At 47.7% G+C, this 12828-nt stretch overlaps 1 protein-coding gene across 1 annotated transcript in view; it reads right to left on the bottom strand.

Moving 5' to 3' along the window:
- Nucleotides 1–12801, bottom strand: part of LOC136058685 (transmembrane protein 14C-like) — a 31070-nt gene extending 18269 nt beyond the window's left edge. The window contains exon 1 of the mRNA XM_065752343.1: nt 12798–12801. The gene's annotated coding sequence lies outside the window, so the exon portion shown is untranslated. The remainder of the gene's footprint in view (nt 1–12797) is intronic.
- Nucleotides 12802–12828: the final 27 nt, after the last annotated feature.

Below are 12828 nucleotides of genomic sequence, written 5' to 3'. Positions count from 1 at the left end.
CAGAGAGAGCCTCTGACGTTTTGGGAACTTTGTTTTTGGCCTGAGTTTGCAGCAGGCTTTTCAATATAAAGAAAGCAGAAGCGTGCAAAGCTCTCTGGTTTCCAGCAAAGCACAGTTCTCAAAACACACAATTGCTCCAAAGCAGAGTGCTTTTCTGCTCCCTTTTCCAATTAAGTTCCATCAGGGACCTGTTTTTACCTGTGTGAAAAACTACCCCTCACCGGCTGCTCAGGAGCAGCAGCACTGCGTCCTCCTCCTTGCTCATCTATCTTCCTGTGCAGAAAAACCAAGTCGTAATTAAACATGTTCCAATGGGGGACAGGCTAGCTGTGATGGAGAAATTGGTGTTCTTTTGTTAAATACAACTGCATTCTGTAGGTAATACTGGTAGAGACAAGGCATGGAGATAAGGCTGTTCCTTAATGCAGATTAATGTACTTCACAGTGTACTGCAGAGCACAGATGTACTCATGCAGATATTATTTGCGCTGGAGGAGTGCCCAAAGGTGGCTTACAATGTATTTTGCAAATGTTTGGTTGTTTGCTAACTTTACAAAGATGAACCTCTGTGAGATCAAGCCTGGCCACTGGGGCTTTCTGATTTTGTCTTCTACTGAGCACTTACGGATATGATCCAAAGTCAGTCACAGGCCTGGGTTACTGGGGGAAAATTAATTCTCCCATGCACACTGTCAAGCCTCAGTTGTCTGTGCGAACTGAGTCTGACCTCAGTTCAGGCGCCTCAACAGTCACGGGAAGAGCACGACTCCACCTGCAGGCTGTGAGCGAGCTGCTCTGCAAAGCACTGCCACTCAACCTGCTGCCTGCGTGGCTCATAGCTCTGGCTCTGCAACTTGTTGCTGGGTGTGAAACGAGCAGAAAGTCCACGAGGATCTGCAAAACACCTGTGATGAATGACTGAAATAATATATAGTTATCTAGTGGGAAAAAAAATAAGAAAATCTAGAAAGTTTATATATATATATATACACATACATACATAATAAAAAAGAAAGAAAAAAAAGTCAGAAGCAAAGCCTGATGCAATTATGAAACGGAGTATCTAAAGAAGGGCTATAGAAAAGAAGGGGACAGACTCTTCAGTGGAGTGTGTTGTGACAGGACAATGGAAAATGGTTTCAGATTAAAAGAGGGGAGATTTAGACAGGATATAAGGAAGAAGTTATTTTAACATAAGGGTGGTGAGGCACTGGAACAGGTTGCCCAGAGAGCTGCTGGATGCCCTGTCCCTGAAGATGTTAAAGGTCAGGTTTACTGGGGCTCTGAGCAACTTGATGTAGCTGTAGGTGTCCCTGTTTGTTGCAGCAGAGTTGGACTAGGTGACCCTTCAAGGTCCCTTCCAACTCAAATGATTCTGTTATTCTCCCCATTCTCTGTGGATAGGAGAGCTAATCAGTATAGATCGCATCAGTAGACTTTAAGGTCAGACACTGGGGAAGCTTTGTAGTGCTAAACAGGTGACTGTAGATTAGATGGTCTGAAGAGGCTGGAATATTCTTTTGATGGTTTTGAGGAGCAGGTTGGGCATAGCTTTTTCAGCTGCCTTACAGGTCATACTGGCCTAGACCTTGTGATTTTCTAGCTCCTTTCCTGCTCTATTTCCTCTGACTGTCCCTGTTACTGTATCATTTAGGTTGGCTGTAGCTGTCCTGGAGATCCTACCATGCCCAGTAACTCTACGAAAAAAGAACTCTGTCATCATTTAGAAATATGCTTGTCACCTCTTCTAATTACCATTACATTGCAGCTTTGGTAAGCTCTGAATAGTCCAGGAGCACTCAGGAAGGAGAAAGCGCTTGTATGATATTTATATAATAAATCTGTGGCGGTTTATTTTTTGACATGTGTTCCACCTCTTATATCTTTTCACACAAAACAGTTTGATGCCTGTTCTATCTTCTTACTCTGCCAGTTCCTGCACAAGCCCTTACTTATGTGTGTCTGTTTCAGAAGCCTCAAGTTTTCTGTAGCTGAAGGGTAAGCTTTGAGGGGTGGAATTTTTGGGAACGTTTCTTGGGCTTCTGAACCCACTCCATTTCTGGGCAGGAGACACCTATGGCTGCTAGAACCTTTCGACTTCTTGGTGAGTCATGATGAACCACCCACAAGTGTCAAATGTTTCCATGCCCAGCGACAAAGACTGGCTGTCAAACTGTGGAGGAAGTTGGCCTGTGTCACACAACTGCTGTTGTCTTACCAGAAGTGAAAACAGCTGCTTTTGTTGCACCTAAGCACCTCTTTCTTAACACTTGTCCTGGGTTTATAAGTTTCCATTGCCTCTTTTCCCCTTCAGAGGCTTTACTGTATGCCAAGGTCTCCTCTTTGTATAACCAAGAATCTGGGAAAAGCAGTCTGTGCTGGTGGTTTGCTGGTGATCTCACACTGCGTAAGCCCCAGACTTGTGTTTCAAATAGCATCTGACCTGAAGACAATCTTCTTTTTCCCACTTCCATTGTCTTTGCCATCCACACCAACTAACCAGTGTCACCCTCTTCAGAACCAGTCCCACTTCAGGCTCTTTATCAAGATTTCACATCCATTCCTATGCCACTTTCCCAATTCTCTGCTAGATCTGCTGTCTTTTACCCAAAACAGCACTGAGCCAAAGCCACTGACTCCCAATGCTTCACATTCCCAAGTACCTTTCTGTTTGCCCTTGCTTTGGGTGGAGGCTAGTGCTCATTTTGTCCCTTATTCTGCCACTTACGCAATCATTTTATGGCCCTCTTATGGGAGGGTTAGTGACTGCAATTGCTAGGCCCCGTGAGGTCCAAAGTAGTTCCTGATGGTATTACTGAAGCTGAGACAATCTGGTCTCCCTGTATTGGGTCACTGCAGGTTATCAGAAAGTTAGAGGACTAGCAGAAACCTCCGGTTTTGCACAACATCACATTCCTTAGCTTCTTAAAGATCCCTTCCAACCCAAACCATTCTACAGTTTTATGATTCTCAGCCTCTGCAGCCAGACTCCTCTTGTCTGGTCCCTTACAGCTAAAGTATCCTTCCCAGAACAGGGTTTTCTTGTTGGGTTTGCCACTTGCCATACACACCTGGCAGCTGGAACCCCAACATGGGTTTTTAGTCTTGTGATGAGTTATTTAATGGCAATTTCTTGGATCTTTTTTTGGTAGCATACCTGGATCCCATTTAACATGTAACTCTACTTCACTGTCTCACAACTCTCCTACTGCCTTTCTCCTGTTCTACTTTGACATAATTTCTCTTGCGTACAGTTTCCTGCCTGTTGTCCACATTCCTAATGCTCCTCTGCCTGAACCCTTATGCTATGTTTGGAATAGCTTTTGCTATTCTCCTTTTTATTCGCAAAGAATGTGCAGAAAGGCCTTTTTTTTTTCCCAAGCCTACAGCAAGTAGCAGAGATGTTTTTCTCCTAATAGAATAAGAGGTAATGGTCTCAAGTTGTGCCAGGTGAGGCTGATACAGGCTGGTTTGTTTGGCAGTAGGGATCAGTATATTAGTTTAAGGACCAATTTATTAGTTTAGCAAAAGGAACCAATGAGTGTTCCTCTGGGGTTGGTACTGGGTGAACATCTTGGTGCCTACTCAACATCTTCATCAGTGACCTTGATGAGGGGATAGAGTCCACCCTCAGCAAGTTTGCTGATGATACAAAGCTGGGAGGAATGGCTGACATGCCAGAAGGCTTTGCTGCCATTCAGTGAGACATGGACAGGCTGGAGAGCTGGGCACAGAGAAACCAGAAGAGGTTTAACAAGAGCAAGTCTAGAGTCTTGCACCTGGGAGTTTGCAAAATGGGAGAAAAACAGTTAAATGTCAGCCATGTCTCTGTGATGAAGCTGATGCTGGATAAAAATGGGGATAAAGTAAGTGGGTGTATGACCACCCTAGATGTTACCATGCAGGCCCAGAGGGACATTAGCATATATCAACAGAAAAGAATGAATATGTATGCAAATGTACTGCATATGTAGTTCTTAACTGTTTAAATGTAGAACCTGAACTCAGAGAGCATGTTTATTTATCAAGTTGCCCAATATGTATTGTGAGAAACAAAGGAATGTTGCTTTCTAATACTACACTGGAGTTAGTTTTCTTCCTGGATTTTGGATGATAAGGTTCAGGTTGGATATTGGGAAAAATTTCTTCTCTGAAAGAGTAGTGAGGCACTGGAACCTCCACCGCTGAGGTGGTGGAGTCACTGTCCCTGGAGGTATTTAAGGAAAGGATAGATGTAGCACTGATGGACATGGTTAGTGGGCATGATGAGGGATGTGTTGGTGGTTGTTCTAGATAAGCTCAGTGGTCTTCCCAACCTTAATGATTCTACAAATTTCACCAAGCTGCCTCTACTCGTAGGTGCACTGAAGAAGTAGTTGGGCATATTGATAAGAGATAGGACTGCTCCTGAATATACAGCAAGCACATTCATCACAGGAAGACCCTGTACTGCAAGTGGTTGAAGGCTGGAAGAGTGAGAGGAAATGTGCTGGGTTTGCTCATCCTTCTCTCTTGCTTTTCCATAGGCCACAGCTTCCAGCACCTGCATGGGACAGCTGAATCTGTGCACCCGCATTCAGACTGTCCCATCCCAAGAATTTCAGCCAGGCCATGTTATAGTGGAAGAGAGAATTCTTTTCCAGGGGCATTAGCTATGAGATCTCCAAAGTTATAGCCACATTAATCATTAATTCCCCAAGAAACTGCCCTACCCCATTAAATACACTGGCATATTTTTTAATAAGGTCACCTGCCTTGTGTCAGCTGAGATGGAGTAATTCCCAATTTCATTACCACTTTGATCAATTTAATATCCAGCCTGCTTGGGGACTGAGCTCTAGCGATGCCACTGTGTGTAAGCATTAAATGTGTGGTGTTTTACGCGCTGTTAGACTGGGTCTAAAGGTGCATCATCTCTGTTGATGTCCTCCTTCCTACGCAAAGGTGGGTAGGGTTTTGGTCTGATCCTCCAACCAGGCCTGCTGTTCCCATACAGATGCCTTTCAGAGGAAGCAGAGTAACTTCACTGCTGTCCTCTCAGCTTTGGCAGGAAGAAATCAGTCCTTTTGACTCTTCTTATGCAAACACTTGAAACTGAGCTGATTTCTCTCCCAAGTTACAACCATGCAGAATGACTGTCACTGGCTCCTTTGGGCTGGGAGAGGAACCCTGCTGAATTTGAGAAGCAGACAAGAAGTGGCAGCATGGCCAAGGCGCAAAGATCTAGCAGATGATGGATATGTCCCAAAGCCGAGACCAAATCAACATATTCTGTTTTCTAGAAAAGAAGGCCTACATTTTTCTGTTAGGATCATAAAATCATGACATTTGGAAAGACCACTAAGGCCATCTAGTCCAATTGCCAGTTCATCCTGACCATGCCCACTAACTGTGTCCTTCAGTGCCACATCTACCCTTTTTTTTAATGTCTCCAGGGACATGTCTCCACCATGGGCAGCCCATTCCAGTGCCTCACCACTCTTTCTGAGAAAAAAAAATTCCTAATGTCCAACCTGAACCACCCCTGGTGCAGCTTGTGGCCATTACCTCTTGTCTTATCAGCAGTTACCTTGGAGAAGACACCAGCCCCACATGTCACCACCACCTGCCTTCAGAGAGCAATGAGCTCTCCCCTGAGCCTCCTCTTCTCCAGACTGAGCAATCCCGGTTCCCTCAGTCGCTTTTCATAAGCCTTGTGCTCCAGTCTTCCCACCAGTGTCAGTGAAAGGCAAGAGGACTGGACATGCTCCAGGGCTTCAATGTCTTTCTTGTAGTGAGGGGCCCAACACAGAACACAGCATCTGAGGTGCAACCTAACCAGAGCTGAGTACAGCACGACGATCACCTCCCTGCTCCTGCTGGCTACGCTATTTCCAGTACAATATATATTATCTACTGTACAGCTGCGAGCTGTTGGCAAGTAGTGTACTGGATGCAGCTGCGCTAGTTTGGGCTGAGTGATGCAGTGCATCCTGCGTTACCACAGCCCGTAGCGACTGAACAGACGCAGGACACCTGCCGGGCGCTGCCGAGCTTCTCCGGTGTCATTTGTCGGCGGTGCCGCTGGATGGCAATGTTGGCTCGAGCATCGGCACTGTTCGCAGCCGCGGGATGAAACGTGAGCCCGGAGGGGCGATGCCCAGCCCGCGGGGAGCGCTCCCCATCGCAGTGTTTTAAGCTTGCAACACCGATGCGATTTTAAAGCCGACGGGAAACGCGCGAAGGCCGAGTGTGCCCATTCACACGCGCGATGATTTCTCGGGACCCCCGGGTTTAGAGGGCCGAATGGCAGAAATATGCATGTTTATATTTCACTTTAAATGCAGGAGGAGCTCCTGATGGGAATGGGTGGGCCAGACTGGAAACACATTTGGGGATGTATCTGCTTAAGGCAAGGGGCTGCATTCTTTTTTCCCCCTCATTTCTTCCCAAAGCAAATCCATCCAGGAGGTCTTCACAAAAAGAAGTAAAAAAAAAAAAAAAAAGAAAAAACAAAGCATGGGACTGGAGAATGGGGTGTGAATCCCCTAAGGCTGCTATTGCCACTGAACTCTGGTGTAAAACCACAGCCTGAGGTGCTGAGCTTCACCCCGGAGCAAGTGGAACTTGGGAACGAAACCTCTTCTGATAGGACCTCTTTGGAGTGAGTGGATTGAGATAGAAATCCCTCCAACCAGCACAGCGAGCTGCACCTTGGCCATCTGTCCGTGCCCTTAGCCCTGCCTGCATGTAGGGAGCTGTGTGGCTAGAAGGACCAAACACTCTGCTATCAGCCACTTAGGCTGCTTCTGTCACACCTAATTGTAGCTTAAAGGTGCTGAATAATTGCATGTATATTGGGCCTGATCCAGCCCTCGATAATAATCCTAATAATGCTGCTCTTACCCAGCCGTGTGTCTCCATTTCAGTCCTCAAAGTGGGCTTTGTTGTGCTGTAACTCAGCAGAGGAGGCCATTCACTGTGGGGCTGATTTTGTGATCCCATGGGCTGATCCCATTTATGGGATGATTTTTCATTCCTGTTCTAAGTTCTTGTGCTCAATCAACTACCTATAAACTGGGTCAAGCCAATGCATCGCCTGCTAACATAGGAAGTTGGGGCTTAAAATCTCAGCGTTGAGTTTGGTCAACACTCGCCCACAGGATAAACCACCAGCTTTTGCAATCAACTCTTGCCTTCTGAAATGAAATAATAATAACACTAAAGCTGTTTTCCCACTGACAAGGGAGAGCACCAAATGGAGGCAAGCAGAAGACCCTTACTGTGGTGAGATTGGGACTTTGTCACATCAGTTGTCCCACCAGGACCAGCTGAGAGTGAGGTTCCCAAGCTCATGGTGAAACATTCTCCTAGGGAGGCTCCACACGAGCACAGGACTGTTAGCCAAGTTCAGGCTCCTCCACGGGTCTGGCAGGGGATTAAGCAAGCAGCAGCTATTTTGAAATATAACCCACAGCACACTGCAAGAGGAAGGGTTAAGACCTGCCCATATCCATAGCCAGTGGTGAAGTGGGTAGCTGGGCAAGTGCCTAGGTCCCTACCCTGGGAGCATGGAGTTAGGCAAGGCCCCTGAGCTAGGTGACACCCTCCCTTTCCACTCCAGGGTTATTTGTAATCTGTTTGACTTTAGTAATGTGCCTCACAGGGGGAGGCAACTTGATATCATTCATACTATGAAAGCAGAAGAAGCCAGGGGTGGGTGAGAAGTACCTTTTGGGATGGCTCCCCCTTGGTCTTAGGAACCAGATGTGCCGTGACAAGGGAGGCTGCCATAGAAGAGCTGGTGAAAGGAGTGCTAAACACCCCAGGTGGGAAACAAAGGCAGCACCAACACCCACCCATACACATAGGCAGGGCAGGGCTACGTGTCCTACAGCTGGGCCATCTGCCTAATGGCAGGGAAGGGCAAGGCAGGTGTCAGGGAGGGCTGTTCCAGGTTAGCGAGGTTAAGTGCAAAGCAGGCGATGCTGACTGTAGGGCAAGCAATAACCTGCCTGTGTTTGCATGCTGTGTTTTTCCAGTGTCACTTTGCAAAGTGTATGTGTTTTCTGAATAGTTGCAGACAAACACTGTGCCCCTCAGACACTCACATCCCCTGCATGGTTAGAAGCAAGTGCCAGCAGCTGGACAGCAGGAAAGCAAAGGCTTAGAGGACTCTGTTCTGCAGAGCCCACTGATACCGGGAGCTCCAGTAGAGTAAATCTCAGCAGAACTCAAGTCTCCCTCCTCTGTGTCCAGCTGGCCCACCTGTGTCCTGAGGCCATTCTCTTCATTCTTTTGTGTCCAAATTATCTTTAAGATAAGGGATAAATAATCGCAGGATGGTTTGGGTTGGAATGGACATTAAAACCCACACAGTTTCAACCCCCCTGCTGTGGGCAGGGCAGCCACCCACCGGCTCAGGCTGCCCAGGGTCTCACCCAGTCTGGCCTTGAACGCCTCCAGTGATGGGGCACCCACAGCTTCTCTGGGCAGCTGTGCTAGTACCCCACCACCGATAATTATATGGGACATTACAGAAAATACTGACAGTCAGAATTTTCTTTATTTTTTAGCTGATTTTCATCCACCTCTGCCTTTACCCTTGAAAAACACTGGGGTTTATGTTGCAATCATTGATGGAGAGATCCAGATAGGCATCTTCTACAGGTGAAGAAATGTCCATCCACTATGTGAATCTGACCCCGCAAGAGTGTAAGATCATAGTAATGCTTTATTCCTACTTCCTTTATTCAGTCTCAAATCTGTACTTAATGTATACTGGGAGATACAAGGATGGCAGAAAAGATTATGATAACCCTCATGAACCAAGAAAGCCAGCCATATCATGGGCTGCGTCAAAAGAAGTGTGGCCAGGAGGTTGAGGAAGGCAATCCTGCCCCTCTTTTCTTTGCTGGTGAGACCTCACCTGGAGTACTGTGTCCTGATGTGGAGTCCTCAGTACAGGAGAGGCGTGGACCTGTTGGATCACATCCAGAGGAGGACTAAAAAAGTGATGCAAGGGATGGAAAACCTTCCTACATTGACAGGCTGAGAGAGCTGGGGCTGTTCAGCGTGGAGAAGAAAAGGCTCTGGGGAGACCTGAGAGCAGCCTTTCTGTATCTAAAGCAGGGCTATAGAAAAGAAGGGGACAGACTCTTTAGTGGAGTCTGCTGTGACAGGCTAAGGGAAAATGGTTCCAAACTAAACAAGGGGAGATTTAGACAGGATATAATGAAGAAGGTTTTTTTACCATAAGGAAGATTTTTTTTACCATAAGGGTGGTAAAGCACTGGAACAAGGTGCCCAGAGAGGTGGTAGATGCCCTGCCCCCGGAGACATTCAGGGTAGACTGGACAAGGTTCTGAGCAACCTGATATAGCTGTAGGTGTCCCTGTTCATTGCAGAGGAGTTGGACTGGATGCTCTTTAAAGGTCCCTTCCAACTCAAACAAAGCTATCATTCTAAGTAGTGCTTTAAAACACGAGTCTCTTTGTCACCAAAGCTCTGGGTGAAGTTGCAAGAGGACAGTGCTGGTTCTGAAGGAGGGGGGTAGGGTGTGCTGTCAGACTGTTGCCCATCATGTCCAGCCTGTCCTCAATAAAGATCTCCCGCGGCCAAGTGTAGTGTTCCCAGCGCTGAGTTCTGCTACTGAATCCTCCAAAACCCTAACACACCGGGGCGCCAGAGCCTCAGGAAAGGAGAGCTCGGCGTGGGGGCTCGGCAGTGAGCTGGTGTAAGACACCAAAAAGCATAACGGAGCCGAGCAAACCAGAGCCATGATATAGACCGCACTCTGTTCTCTGTTTTGTTTTGCTCTCTGCCAAGTGATACATCTTAGTGACAAGTCGCTCCAGCCACGCAGCAGTGCTTTAATGCCATGGAGTGTCGTGGGGTGTAGGCATGTGCTGGGACAATGGCGAGACCTGATGGTAAAGGCTGAATGCACTGCAGCTGCACGCAAGCTGGTCTGGATTAAAAGCTCCAGCCTTGGAAGGTCCTTGTTGAAAAAGTCACTGAGAGTGTTTTCTGCAGATTAATATTGTTATGGACATCAGAGCCTCCAACAGCCATTTTCCAGTAATAGGCCCTTTTGTAATTATTTGACGCATTAAGATATATGCCTTGCAGACAGCAGTTCTCATGTTAGCTTAGATATATCAAAGTAGATTTTATTTAAAGTCTGCCACACTGAATGCCAGGCTTTGTTTCATAAATACGTCTTGGAATTGTTAGGGTGATTTATTCAATGCGCTAAAGAATGAAATTCCACTTCCAACGCACCGTGCCACCTTGGGGGGCACGCAGCACCAATGTGTCATGGGAGGGGGAAGCTGGGAGCTTCGTGTGCTGGTGCCCAGGGCTGGGTATGTAGAAGCACTGTCAGGCAATGAATGGAAGGGATCTCTTGCAGGGGTGCTGGCCACCTGCTGCTGCTCATGGGATATCACTTTTCTGGCAATGGGAGGAACAAATCCTGGTCAGTTTGGAATGGCTGTATGGTTTCCTTTCCTAGATCTACACCAAACCAGCTACCATGTCTTGGGGAAGTTATTCATCTTCCCCTTCACTTATCTGCAAGGCAGATAAACTAATAGCACTGCGTCTCTTAGGGTTTGTTGCAGATTGTTGTTGTGAGGGAAGTCGTTAGAAAAATGGCCACGTCAATGCGGTACCAGAGTAAGACGAAGGAACCCCCTTCTGCTTCACACAGAGCAGGGATTTGGCCTATCCTTAAACAACTCCCTTTTGTTTTCCTTCTTGAACGTTCATGTGTAGCCAGGGCATAGCAGTATGGGGAGAGCTGCTCCTGCCCGTGTGTCACTGCTCAGCAGAAGGATGAGCAGCCGCAGCCAGGCACAGCCTCTGCTTCCCTACAGTTACAGAATCACAGACTATCCTGAGCTGGAAGAGACCCACAAGGACCATTGAGTGTGACTGCTGCTTCCTCACAGGACCACACAAAAAATCCCAAGTCCCAGGGATGTTGGTGTAGAGTCCCACTGAGCTGCTGCAGAGCAGCGGATGTGCTGAATTCACCAATCCAAATCCTCCCCATACAAGCACATTCAGAATTCGTTTTACTGAGCAATTAAACGTGTAAGATAAATATCCCTGGGGGAGAAGGGCTGTCTGAGGTTTTATAGCATATCTTAGTGTGGGCTTTGAAATCTCAGTCCAAGCACAACACCCCATAGAGGTTGTTGTACCGCCTTCTGATTTTTTTCAAACCCTTGATGAAAAATCAGAGCTGAATTTTAAAAGTTAAAACTTTTTTTCCTTTTTTGGGGAAGGGGGGAGTTATTTTTCAGTGGCACCGTCAGTACTACTGCAGCCATGAGCTCGATGGCCAACCAGCTGCCTGCAGTTCAGGTGCAAAAGCCATTTCAGAGGACGTGTGAGCAGTTGTAACGATCTACACTGCAGTTTCTATGCCCGAACTTCAAGTGCAGCACCTCTCTTAGAGAGCTGTGGCGTTTCTTCGTGGTTAGCAAATAAAATGCATAACAGCGAAACCTCAACAAGTTACCCGGTTCCAAGAAATTACAGCCGGATTTCTACTGGCATCAAAAACTCTCGGTGGCTTTAGAATAGATTTATTGCTCATCGGGACGCTCTCTTCAGAAGTTCGTTCTCTAGGTAGCCCGGGCTGGGACGGTGATGCGGGGCCGGAGTGTGTCCCCGCCTCGATGCGGTGCACTCGGCCGTCCTCAGCAGCGCGACTGCGGCGGTTCTCAGCGTGAGCCCGGCTTCAACCCTGCGCTCCATTTTCACTCCGCTTCGCATCCCGGTTTCGCTTGCTTGGTTGTTTTGGGGTGGTCGGTTCGGCAAATAAGAATTAAGAGGCAGACGGGACCCACGTGCGGAGCAAACAAACCAACACAAAACAATAGTTCTTTTCTCCCAAAGAGTTTTCATCTCACTTCCAAAAAGTTTAATTTCACTCACACCTCAAACGCCCTTCATTTGACACCGAAGCTAAAGAGATGTACTCAGATTTCCCACCCACTAACCCCCGACAGCGCATCTTCATCCTCCTCCTCTTCGACTCTCTCCTCTCTCCCTGTTCAGCCGCTGCCCCACGCGTGGGTCCCACACTGCCGGCACTGCACATAGTGTAACAGCCGCTCTCGGAAGAAGCTCCGGCGGAGCTGACAGCCGGGAACGGCCGCAGGTGGAGACGGCAGGGTTCTTCTCTCCATCCTTTCTCCCCTTTCCTTCGCACCACCGGATGCACACAGAGGCTCCCGGGTTTGGTGGGATTTTTGTTGTTGTTGTTTTGGTGGTTGTTTTCTTTTTATTCAATTTTACTTTATTTTTTCCTTCTCTTGTTTTTCCCTCTTTATGCCTTTATTGATATTATTTTTTAATGCCCGGCTAGTTTCTCCTCTTTCCTTCTGCTCCGCTCTCTGCTCGAGCAGGGACAGCTCCAGAGCACAGCACCGCGCATCGCATTTCGGTGAAAGGATGCGGCCCCTGAGATGGAGTCTCGGAACGGAGCTGAGCGCTTTCTGCTGGGAACAGAACGGGGCGGGATGGGATGGGGGAGGCAAAGAAGGGGAGGGCGGTGCGCATCCGAGAGGGATCCCCATGGGAAGCAGCAAAAATAAAATAAAAATAAGCGGAAAAGGAGGGAAAAAAATAGTAAAAAAGGAGGGGGAGGGGGGAAGAGAAGAAAAAAAAAAGGAAAAGAAAACAAAAGAAGAAAAAGAAAAAAGAAGAGCCACTCGTGCCTTTTGAAGAGGCTCCCTGCGGCCCCGCTGCCCGCCCGGCTCCTGCTCCATCCCGGGGAGCTCCGCTCACCGGCTCTGCTGCGGGGCGGCCGAGGAAGACACCGCACCGCGGGGC

This window comes from Cyrtonyx montezumae, unplaced genomic scaffold (genome assembly GCF_038088225.1).
Source record: "Cyrtonyx montezumae isolate F1298 unplaced genomic scaffold, pur_monq_1.0 scaffold_8, whole genome shotgun sequence".
NCBI classification, from domain to species: Eukaryota; Metazoa; Chordata; class Aves; order Galliformes; family Odontophoridae; genus Cyrtonyx; species Cyrtonyx montezumae.
The sequence above is the reverse complement of the archived record's forward strand: the minus strand, read 5'-3'. Positions and strand labels throughout refer to the sequence as shown.